This window comes from Mirounga leonina, unplaced genomic scaffold (assembly GCF_011800145.1).
Source record: "Mirounga leonina isolate KUSES-001 unplaced genomic scaffold, KU_Mleo_1.0 Mir_99, whole genome shotgun sequence".
Taxonomy (NCBI): domain Eukaryota; kingdom Metazoa; phylum Chordata; class Mammalia; order Carnivora; family Phocidae; genus Mirounga; species Mirounga leonina.
The window spans coordinates 2,012,028-2,025,138 of NW_023270971.1; the positions used below are offsets into that span (position 1 = coordinate 2,012,028).

The following is a 13,111-nucleotide window of genomic DNA, read 5'->3' on the forward strand; positions in this document are numbered from 1 at the left end:
GGAAGTATTTACTGAAGATTGCAGTTATACATGTGTTTTATGGGTCAATTTAACAAATGCTACCTAAATAAGAAGGGCACCCATAGTTAGAAGACATTAAAGATGTATTTTCAGAACGTCATGAGTTGGGCTAACAGGGAGCCCTTTACTCTTCCTCTTTGAAAACACTCATTTTCATAAGAGTAATATGACAGAGAAAGCTATTACTTCCAAAACCGTTTTTTTTTTACTTCTTCTCCAGTAATAGAATTCTGATATTTATCTAGACAATTAATAAAGAGTACATCTGCCTGTCTTCCATGCAGCAAGGTATGAATAAGTTTAGGTCAATAATATGTACACCAAAGTGTCATTTGGCCACTTCTTTAAACATTTCTTATGAAATTACTGCTGTATGGGGGCACCTGGCTGGTTCAGTGAGTGGAGCATGCAATCTTGGGGTTATGAGTCGAGCCCCACATTGGGTGTAAAGATTACTTAAAAAATAAAACCTTTAAAAGTAAATAAAAATAAAAATAAAATTACTGGTGTATGCCTTGTCCACATTTTTTTAATTCTGTGTCCCTTTTTCTGTCCTATGGACTAAAACTGAAAGGGGTAACTGGAGCAGTAACCACTATCTTGTGCCAGAAGTGGTGAACAAGAAGAAACAAGTGTCTCTTGGAAGAGAATTATTGTGCCATGCCTAGACCACTCACTCCAGACCTTAACAGGAGAGTGAAACATTATCTTGTTTAAGACAATATTATTTTGCATCTCTGTTGTTCCCAGTCAAGATAATCTTAATTTAGAAAAATCTTAAGTGGAATTTAAAGGAAATGGGTCAATATTCTGAAAACTTAAAGAAAATTCTACTACAAAAAAACAAAACCTAAAAGAAAAAGAAAAAGAATTTTAAGAATACAAAATAACATGCAAAAGGTTGTGAATAAATAAATCTAAACAAAAACAGGACCTGAAAATCTAGTGGGAAAACAAGGCTGAGATGAAAATGGAATGGGAGATCTCATTTCTGCCAAAATGACAGGCTGTATAAATTATTAAAATCCTTTTTAAATGTATGAAATTATCAAGGGCAGGAAATCAACATAGAGCATGGCCATCAAAATGGCAACCTGAAGCTGTTGTAAATTAGGGGAACCTAGGACCTTGGGTTTAAATACCACATAGGGGAATGAGATAAGGCTTAGAGCCCTGATGAGGTAAGATACTTTTTACAAGTATATGTCCTTTAATAAAACAGAAGAAAACAAACAAAAAAAAACCAAAAAGATACAAAATTTCAATCTGGAAAATAATTGCCAAATTCAGAAAGAAAACTAAAAGAAAAAGAAGAAAGTTTAGATGTACAAGCAGTTTAATTCGACAAAGAAAGAAAACAAACTTGAATTCAATACAGCAATATCATGCATAGTACTGTGCAAAGAAATGAAGTGGAGTGTGTGTAGCTCAGAAAATAAGAGCTGCCATAGCAACAGTCACAGGAGCAAAAGGCACAAGGATCTTTTTGTATGGGGACACTGAAGCCTGTGCAATACAGTAAGGGATGGAGTGAACACAGAAGGCATCTACAAGGCCTTGCAACATACTAGGAAAATGGAGTGGAGCAGAAAACCAGTTTAGCAAGAGGATGATTGCACCTCTCCAGTATGGTTGGATTGGTGATGCTGGTGAAGAAACAGGGACATGTATGCACAATCTTTAACTCTCAATCACCCTGATAAGCTGGTTATGGCACTGGTGTTCTGGTTAAAGAAAAGTTCAATATTAATACCTTGGAAATGCTCTGGCCAATAAGGAATTAAAATCTCACAATGAAATTATAAATCCAATCCTCATGCAGACATTATATTAGATTATGTTTTAATTGACTCCAACATATACATAGATGGGGAATATTACAGTAGTATGTTGAATATTTGTTTAAATATTAATATTGTAAGAGGGGATACGAAAAAGCAAACATTGACAAAGTGCAACACTTGGCCAAACTCTTCAAACCCTTTTTAACTTCTAGCTGACTGATGAGAATGGCTATCATTTCTCAGATAAATAGCATATTAGACTGATAATTCAAGGAATCAAGCAGAAAGAATCTCATTTATTGATTCATAGATTTTTGTCATACTAAAAATACTATTTTTTTCTCAAATAATCACTATAATACTGTGTTAAGACTTCATTCTTTTGGATTTAGTTGTTGAAGTTCTTTACCATATAGCAACCATAAATCACAAAGATAAATAAATAACTAATAAATACCAAGTTCTCAGCATTTTTAGATGAAAGAATATTTAAAGTATATACAATAATTTTTATGCAATAATTTTTCTAATTATAATTTTAAGAATTACTTTTTTTTCCTTTTTACAATTTGTTAACAGCCAATTTTTGGAATTCAGTAAGTTTGAAGTGGGAAGGAACAGACCTGTTGCTCTTGTTCTGGTGCCTCCAGAAATGGGCTTAGAGTCAACTATAGCATTTTGCACTCAGTCTGTGCACTCTGCAAGTTTTAATTTATAAAGATGTTTGAACACACTCAAAAGGAATTATGGGAGCAGAACACATAACTATATAAATATATAAACAAATAAACAAGCAAACACATACATACATACATAACATAACGTAGATACATACATCAGCAAGCCAGCCAGCCAGATAAGCATGTTTCTCCACCCTGACTACCATCTCTTTCACAGAAGAGCACATGGCCAATATCATCAAGTTATAAAATGAAATTTTTTGTTCATTGAATATGGTGGAAACAAAATTGATGAGGTCTCTCTGGGGAAATCTATTGCTATCAGGAACGATAAACCACTGATGCATAGTTGAGGACCTCATAAGTAGAAAGCAACTTATTCAGTTTGGGGATTTATTTGTTTAGGGGGTGACTTAGAGTAAAAAAGAAATATAAGACATTTTATTCATGTCTTTTAATATTTTAAATTTATTTTTAATTTTTATTTTAGAGAGAGAGAGGACGAGCCGGGAGAGGAGGGGAGGAGGGGAAGAGGGAGCAGGAGAGAGAGAATCCCAAGCAGGCTCCATGGTCAGAGCTGAGCCCGACACTGGGCTCGATCTCAGGACCCTGAGATGATAACCTGAGTCAAAATCAAGAGTCAGATGCATAACTGACTGAGCCACCTAGGTGCCCCATTCATGTGTTTTTAAATCCAAGAACATAAGATATAATAATCATACATGGTAAAAATGAGAAATTATAAACTACAGTTTTATTGGGGTCCATTTCCAAAAGAAGCTGAACGGAAAGAGAAAGGAATATTCCATTCATACTGCTTTTTTAGAAAAAGAAAAAGTCCTGGGGCCTCCGGGGTCGGTGAAGGATCTCAAGATGGCTGTGTGAAAACTTGCTCTAAAAACCATTGACTGGGCAGCTTTTTGGGAGATCATAACCCGAAACCAGAAGTTTATTGCTAACTCCCTGAAATCCTGGAATGAGACACTGACCTCCAGGTTGGCTACTCTCCCTGAGAAACCACCTGCTATCGACTGGGCTTACTACAAGGCCAATGTGGCGAAGGCTGGTTTGGTAGATGACTTTGAGAAGTTTAATGCCCTGAAGATTCCTGTGCCAGAGGATAAATATACTGTTCAGGTGGATGCTAAAGAAAAAGAAGATGTGAAAAGTTGTGCTGAGTCTTTGTCTCTCTCAAAGGCCAGGATTGAGGAATATGAAAAAGAGCTGGAGAGGAGGAGGAACATAATTCCATTTGATCAGATGACCATTGAGGACCTGAATGAAGTCTTCCCAGAAATCAAATTAGACAAGAAGAAGTATCCCTATTGGCCTCACAAGCCAATTGAGAATTTATAAACGAGTTGGGGAGAAAGCTCTGGCCCTCATATTGTAAATGCTGGACATTAAAAATAATTATATGGTAAAAAAAAAAAAAGAAAGAAAGAAAAAGTCCTAAAAGTTTAAAAATACACAATTTCTAGGACTGTAATTTTCTAGGCTTGAGATGTTCTTCCCTGACATAAAGAACATAGGAAGAGTAGATACTGCATGGGAAAAGTGTGACTGCTTATTAGCATATTAGCATAAAATTCCCTGCGGTCATTTTAAGTGGACTAATCCAGAGGGCTTTAGAAAGAAATCTAGTCTGGAAATAAGTGATTATCATCAGCACAGAGAAGGCAGTTTGGGCTTAGGTAATTTAATCGGGTAGCCTTCATGGATAGTCCAGAGCTGTGTCCACTCGAAGTGAGATGCCCAAACATTTGAGGCTTTACATTTTGCTACTTACTGTCGCTCACATTTGATTCTTACCACCAAATTAATGTGAACTTTTTTTTTAATGAATTCAGAGGGTCACTTCAAACATGAAGAAGTAAACATTATTAATTTGCTTGAGGGAATCTGAGCATTTGGCTCAGTAGAGCATGCAAAAATGACCTGCTGATTCTTCCACATGAATTTCTCTTTACCACTTCAGACCCAATATGCCCTAATCTAAGCATTTAATTTTTTCTGAACATGGGCTCCTCTTCTGGACACTCTACCTTGTTTTTTTGTGTTTTGTTTTGTTTTGTTTTTAAGTATCATACCATCTTCCATTTCACCCATGCTTAAAACTTTTGAGTTTTAAACAATATAAACTTAGTCTTATCAATAATAGCAATTGGAAAATGTAAAAGAAAGAAGACAAATTTTACTATTTAACCCTATCAAAATATTTTATAAAAAACGAATTAGTATTCCTAATAAAAATAATCATTGTTCTCTGAAGTTAAAACTAAATTCTCACTAACTGCAAAAGTCCACAGTGTCTCTATGCAGTGCTAAACTGCATGGAATAAAATGGCTAATGGTTCAAGAATATTTAAAGGATAGACAAGGAGTACTGGAGTCTCATAAAAATATGGTTCTTATGGATCAGTTTACTTCATGCATCCACTCCCCTGTAAAGAAGCATTAATCATTAAACTACAAAAAGAGTATCATTGTCATTTTCAATTAAACTACAAAAAGAATATCACTGTCATTGCCAATCATAGTCATTTCATTTCAAAAAAATATCATTGTCATTTCAATTAAAAGTGTAGCCATTATTTTAGACCCTGCAGTGTGTCCATAAGATGTAATTTTTTTCTTCTCTCAGTGTATGTACAACCCAAATACATTTTGTCTGATTCAGCCTTAAGTGAGATAATATTTCTTACTTAACTACTTGAAGACCATCTGAGACCTCATTATGATAAATTAACATAAGTGGCTCATGGCTTAGGTAAGGCAAACATAAAAATCTATGTGTATATACATATATGTATATATTCATACACACACACAGAAACACACACACACACGCGCACACACACACACACTGAGTGATAAGAGGCTAAATAAAATATTCCACTTCAAACTGCATCTCCTAGAAATTCTCCTGGCACCTTGTATTTCAGTCTTCATAATGGCAGCATGGTTTAGAAACTGATTATAAGGATATGATAATGCAGGAAATTAAGGAACACATGCAGACTACTCTCCCAGCAGGTATTCCTTCCAACAGAACAACTAGCACAGCTGGTCTGCTCAGCCCAAGTGCAGACACAGCACCAGGTCCCACTTCAAAATCACTCCTCAGCATATCAGAGATTTCATGTTTCAATCTTAGCAAAATAGTCTTTTTTAAAAAATGTTCCTTTTGAAGGTATTGTTTAACCTCTATGCTAGAATATGGAAAGGTCTTAAAAGGAATACATTGCATTGTATCGTTTCATGATATTAAACACCAAGCTGAAATTTTCAAGTAATTGTTTTTAATTCAAGACGATTAGTCAATAAATCCAGGCCTGTCTCATAATCTCTTTTATTACATCAATTTTCTTTTTTGTGAAGTAGACATAATAAAAATTATTTTCATAGCAATATCTGCCAAAAAATTATTAGATGTTAATGAATTTTCTGGTTTTTATTAGCTTCATACATAATTTTATCATTCATTTTATGGTTAAATTCTTAAACATTGTGACAAAAGACAACTTTACCCATTGGGAAATTAAGTCAATTAGAACTTTGTTCTCTCTTACCACTGTTCAGATTTATCCCTGCTGAGGTAAAGATAGTCATGGTTAAAAACAATTTAGTTGTAAAACATGTCTACCCCTTCTTAAGTGTGATATTGTGCATTTCATTTTATGTAATCTTTCCAGTTATATCAGTTTCTGTGAAATGAACATAGTAACACCTCAAAGGGTTTTAATGAAAGTAAGTGAAATGAGCATGTAAGGAACTTTAGCACAATGTCTAAAATCTGAAAATAATGACTAACACATTTATGGAGCACATAATGTGTCATTTATAACTAACAATTGCAGCAGATGCCTATGATAACTCCTGGCCCCCTAATTTCAGCTCAGCTCTGGTTGACAGTTTCATGCATAATGCCAGGGCCCCTATCATGCCAGTGGTGTTTCTGCTTTGAGCCTCAAGGCTTTCTTCGAAGTCAAGGAAGACAGATGATCACCCATGAACAGGTACAGACCAGAAGTGGAAAAAAAATTACCTCCTCCAGGCAACTTTCAGCCAGTTGGGGACAGGAGTGGTGAATTGATTCCTGAGCCTCTCCTTTTTCTGGTGGGACAGTACTAAGGTGCCCCTCAGAAGGTTCCCTATGGTATTGAACCCTAGTCACCCTCAGTGGTAACCAGCCTATTAATTCAACTTCCACTGGCTTTTCTCTCTCTCCTTCATCCCTCACTTGTTTCCTAAGATCACCTCTCAAATAAGCAACTGCACAAATCCTTGTTTTAAGCTCTGCTTTCCAAGGAGCTTGACCTAAGATGAGCACTTAGTATGTGCCAGGTACTGTGCTAAATGCTTTTATGACTGACTCACTTAATCCTCACATTAAACCTATAATGTAGCTACTGTTATGAGTTTCATTTTCTATATAAGGAAACTTAAGATTAAGTAAATTGCCTAAGGTCTCACAGCTACTAAGTCACAGAGCTGGGACTCAAATCCAGTGTATCGAGTTAGCCCAAAATTTTAAGCCACTACACTTCCTGCACTGAGTGCTTGATATATATCAGAATTATGTTAGTGGCCTTTTAATAATTAAGATTTCTGAGTGCCAAACAAAACCTACTGAATCAAACTCTGGTAGCAAAGGCTGAGGTTTAGATTTTTTATTATTTATTTATTTATTTTGAGATACAGAGTTTTTAACAAGTTCCCCAGTTGATTCTTTTTTTTTTAAAGATTTTATTTATTTATTTGAGAGGGGGGGAGCACGAGATGGGGGAGGGTCAGAGAGAGAAGTAGACTCCCCACTAAGCAGGGAGCCTGATGCAGGGCTGAATCCTGGGACTCCAGATCAATCCTGACCTGAGCCAAAGCAGACGCTTAACCAACTGAGCCACTCAGGAACCCCTCCCCAGAGGATTCTTAAGTACACTAAAGGTCCACTGACCAAATAAAATAAGGTATTATTTTGAAGGCGTAGGTGAATATTCATAACATGAACCAGAAATGGCAATTAGAAAATTTGTCTAGCTATCATTTAATATATTTAATACATATCTACATTATAAATTTGCATAAAGAAGCTACTCACTACCCCAAATTTAAGCCATATCATGGGGAAAAGGAAAGGCAATGGCCTCATTACTGATTAAAGCAGAACAAAAGTGATTGTGTGAGGCTATAAGGAAATGATCCTTAGCCTCAGGCATCCTGCCACAACTGGAAATCACCATGGACTACCAGCGAGAGAAGATAACAGGAAATGTTTTAAAAAGCAGGCATGGTAACAGAGTAGTAAGGTAGAGTATAGCATGGAAAATGTCCTGATATAGATGCCACTATTCCCTAATGATGCTTAATAAATGTGATTTAACCATAATTAAGTTCTGTAACAAACACTGCTCACTGAATTTTTAGCTACTGGAATTGCTTTAGGAATTCCTTTATACTACCTGAATGATCAGCAATTCAATTCCTCTTGGTTACACTGAATGTCCAGGAGGTTACAAGGATGTTGTAAAGCTGACCTGGGACCTCCTCCACCCTTGCTGAAATTTCTATTAATTAAGATTGTGTATGCTGAGCCCTAGACAAATACTATCTCATTTAATCCTGGAAATATTCCTGTGAGATCAGTAATTCTACCTAGACTATATACATGGAGGAATTTTAAGTAACTTGCTTCAGTTTACCAAGTAAACATGCAATGGCAAAACAAAATTTGAATTCCGTTCTTTCTGACTTGCCTGCTGCCAAACCAAATTAGTAACTTTTAGCTGCTATTGTGACTGTTAAGCAAAATCTGCCATTTAATCTTTCTAGAAGTACTCTCTTCCCTTGGCTGTTGTGATTATATCTTCTCGGTCTCCCCTACCTTGCTGGCTTCTGCTTTACAGCTTGTTTTGAACATTACCCCAAAATTAAATATCAGAGATCCTCAAAGCTTCCTTTCAGGCTTCTTGTCTCACTCTGCATTCTCTCCCTGGGCAATCTCAGTTATGCCATCAAAATCTATTACTTACCCACAGGATGATGAAATACGACATTTATGTCTCTAAACCTGACCTATTCTCCAGTTTCCAGACTTATAAATATTTAAGTGCTTACCTGACATCTCCTTTTGCATATCTCAATGACAACTCAAATTAAGTCTATGGAAACCAAACTCAGGATTCACCTATAAAGACGATTCTCTTCTAGTTTGCTTTGCCTTAGTGTACGTTACTACCACCATCTATCCAGTTATACCACCCAGAAAACTAACAGCTGGCAGACACTCTTCACATATTTCTATTTCTCTCAACCCATATTCATTGGTTCTAACTCGACTCTCCCTGCAATCTGTATCATTATTTTCAGATCCAAGACAATTTCTCTAGCCCAAGCTACCATTTTTTGCCTTGTAACAATTGCCAAAGCCATCTAGTTGGTCAATAACATCAACAATGGCCTACTCATTAGGTTCTTTACATTGCAGCCACAATGGTCTATTCAAAAGACAAGTTTCTACCAATGTGGTAAGATTTCCCAAAATGCCAAAAACTTCTTGATGAAGATGGAAACAAAATTAAATAAAATCTTTCCATTTTTCCCCATAGTTGTATTCTTGAAAAATTTAATATGTATTGAAACCATGCAAAATCTGCTTTATATTCTTAGATTCTAGACCTATTAAAATATATATACATATATAAATGTATAGTTTGTTATATATGTTTGTATATACACACACATGCACACACATACACACACACGAGTGCTGTGTGTGCATATATAATCTACTGGATACCCAGCAGAACATTCAATAGTCTTGAAGCATTCAGAACATTCCTTCTTAGGAGAGACTGTGTCTTAGATTGGCATCTCCCCAAAGCAGTCAATGAGACAAGACCTTGAGTAGAAGGAAAGATGAAAAGGGAATAATGGAGGAGGTAATGTTTGAGTCATCTCTGTGAGTAAATGAGGGCCAGCCCCCATGAGAATCCATGTGGCACATGCCTCAGAATTACCTATCTTACCCAAGGATAGGAAAGCTGGGACATTTATCCATGGATTCCCTTGACCCACTGCGATCTTTACTCCTCACTTCCAGGTTGCCCTGCCTGTGACTGAGTAAGCTCCTGTGATGCTTGAGAAAACTCTCACCAAGAGAAGAGACATGAAGATGTTTGAGGTGGAAACTGCCTACTTTAGCTGGGAAGGGACAGATAATACAAGTACTACAGGATAACTGGGGCTGGCCTCCACTAAATGCCAGACACATCACCAAAGGTGCCACAAACTTTTCAACACATATTAGGGTTAAGTTAGCACCCCATGGATAACAAGCATTTAATAAATATTGCACAAGTATTTAATAAATCTTTGTTAAATTAGTCAGCTAATTCATATAAATGAATTATTTTTTCTCTTCAAAGTATTCTTTTAAAATTTTAGTATAAAATGTATACTTTTTTTAATTTTTTTTAAAGATTTTTTATTTATTTATTTGACAGAGAAAGACACAGCGAGAGAGGGAACACAAACGGGGAGTGGGAGAGGGAGAAGCAGACTCCCCGCCAAGCAGGGAGCCCAATGCAGGACTTGATCCCGGGACTCCAGGATCATGACCTGAGCCGAAGGCAGTCGCTTAACCAACTGAGCCACCCAGGCGCCCCTGTATACTTTTTTTTTAAGATTTTATTTATTTATTCGACAGAGAGAGACACAGTGAGAGAGGGGACACAAGCAGGGGCAGAGGGAGAGGGAGAACCGGACTCCCCACTGAGCAGGGAGCCCGATGTGGGGCTTGATCCCAGGACCCTGGGATCATGACCTGAGCCGAAGGCAGACACTTAACGACTGAGCCACCCAGGCGCCCTAAAATGTATAAGTTCTGTGACTAAAATTAATTTACATTTTAGATAAAGTACAGTTTGGAAGAGATATTTTTATTTTATTTTAAAGATTTTATTTATTTATTTGCCAGATTGAGAGAGCACAAGCAGGGGGAGCTGCAGGGAAAGGGAGAAGCAGGCTCCCCACTGAGCAAGGATCCTTATGCAGGATTCAATCCCAGGACACTGGGATCATGACCTGAGCCGAAGGCATCCCAGAAGAGATATTTTTAAAGAAGGTAACTGCTTCAATTTAATGTCCAGAATCCTCCACAATTTTAACTTATTAAAAAATAGACTAGAAGTATTCCTTGGCAATACCCATTCTTGGAAAATAAAACTATAACTTTACCTGGGTTATTAAATGAATTATTATATTATACTACCATTACCTCATATTAGACTAATCTGTTATGAAACGAAACAAAACAAAACTTTTTACTTTGTTCCAAAAAGCTAATTTTAGAGGCAAAGCGTTAGTTACACAGAGGATTTTTTTTTTAAATAAATTAATCAGGTGCTGGAAATACATAAACCCCTCTAATCTACAGGGTACATATAACCATGCATAGCTATTCATGGTGTTGGTATGTTTGAAAAGTTAGAGTACCCCCAGGCACTACCTGATGTGATGCTCTTCAACGCAACCTTCAATGCATAATAATTAATGTGACTTTCCAGACTGTTTTAATGCTAGGCTCTCACAGAGGGAGAAATGTTTTTTTGACTTCCTTATAAAACATAAAATCCAAAGTTTCTCAGTTTTTGCTGTCTGGTAAGAAAAATAAAACTGGTTGAAGTCAATGAGTTTATTTTTTCTTTCAAACCATAGCATGAGTAAATAGATTCTGGTAGCACATGAGGCAACAAAGCCCTTGAGTTTAGGGCTGGGCTTTCTTTAGATGGGTGTACCTCTAATACCTGAACTCGGCAGTGTCTTTAGGCCCTGGTGACTGTGGGAGATTTCCAGTTGTGACTAATCTTTACTTGCTGGAACCTTAAACAGTTACAAATGTGCCATATGTGTATGTTTTAATTATGGTAATCACCGTGCCCTGACATTCACTCAAAGAAGGCATTCTATATTCACAGGCAGCACTCGACATGTCAGAACAGCATGCCCTTACTTGGCTACTTTCTTAATAGCACATTTACTTCTGTCACAGACTCGGTGTCCTGTGCCCATGTGGTCTGACTAATATTACTGGTCCTGCAATTATTTTGTCACCGTGATGGTTGAAGTGTGATCTATGAAAGGCAGTGTTTTTGTTTTTGGGTTTTTTTTTTCCCTTTTTCATATTGATGGTTCTGTCTGGCAGAATCTACAATACTAGTGGCAGATATTCTAATTTTTATGTATATTGTGCCAAATTTCAAGAGGAAAATTGCAGATGAAGCACAAGCAAAATAGAACTCGCTATAGGGAACATTATGGATAGCAGTTATGCACTTTTTTGTTATACCTACTTGCCTAAAAAAGACAGGGGAAAAAAGGAAAGAAAGAAAGAGAGGTAATTAGTAACATTTTAAATGTGATATTTAAGTAAGTTAGCAACAAGGCTAATATTCATAAAATGTATCCAGAAAATACCATTTGTACAAAAATATTGACAACTAGTCATGTTAAAATGATGCAGAAAGGAATCCTTTCCCTTTTAACTTTTCTTGAAGCTACTAAGTTGGTTTGTTATACCAAAATACATACAATTTTCCATGTCTTTAGAATGAAATCATTCATCTATGGAGTAACCTCAGAAGTAATTTTTTTTCAATGCAAGAAATCAACCATCAACAAAGGTACATAATAAAATGAATCTGGAAATATGTTAATCCCCTGCATATTCAACTGCCCTAGAGATTTAATATTGATATTGCTGGGAGCTGAATAGGAGCCAAACTAATTCCACAAAAGTGCTCTATCTGCATATTAACTACTGAAAATGCACAGAGATACAATCCTATTTATGCTACTCTGCAGCATCTGATGTGATTTAGTTTTGCAATCTATTCAGCTTTTTAAAAGTGTTGCTATGCCACCCCCCCCAACTTACCTGGAGACAAATGCTCCATTTAGTCAAATTTTAGGACATCTTACATTATACATTCTGCAAATGTAAATATTTATAGACATGAGAATTCATTTTATTTCACTGGCTTATACATTTCTTTTATTCTAATATTTAATATGGTGTGCACTGAATTATGAATTTTCTTGAAAAAACAACTTGCCTCTTTTATCCAGCCAAGTATGGTTAGACCATCTTTATGACATAGAGAGTCAGCAGTAGTCTTCTTGAGAATAAAAAGGCAAATTTGAGATAATAGTTTAAGTTTGACACGACATCAAATTTTAATCAGCGGGAAATAAAAGATAAATTATTCTTCTATTTTCATAACTTCAGAGTTTGGTTATAATAATCTATAGAAGGTAACTGATTTCTTTATAATTTCCAGAAATGACCTTAACAATCCCAACTTCTCTTTGAAAATATTCAAGTCATTAATAGCAAATTTTTAATTTAAAAAATGCCTTCACAAAAAGATCCATAAGAAGATTACTCTAATTCAGTGATTCTCAATTGAGGTTTTAGAGAAAACATGAAAGAATATCCCTAGAATGTCAAATAATATACTCCAGAAGAAGGAGGTCATGCTAGGGTATACCCAGCATTATGAAGTAATAAATATTGAGAGCTATATAGCTAGAGAGTTAGTTGCTAGATATACATAGATAGAGATA

At 36.0% G+C, this 13,111-nt stretch overlaps 1 pseudogene; it reads left to right on the forward strand.

Moving 5' to 3' along the window:
- Nucleotides 1–3,358: 3,358 nt before the first annotated feature.
- Nucleotides 3,359–3,841, forward strand: LOC118006782 (annotated as a pseudogene).
- Nucleotides 3,842–13,111: the final 9,270 nt, after the last annotated feature.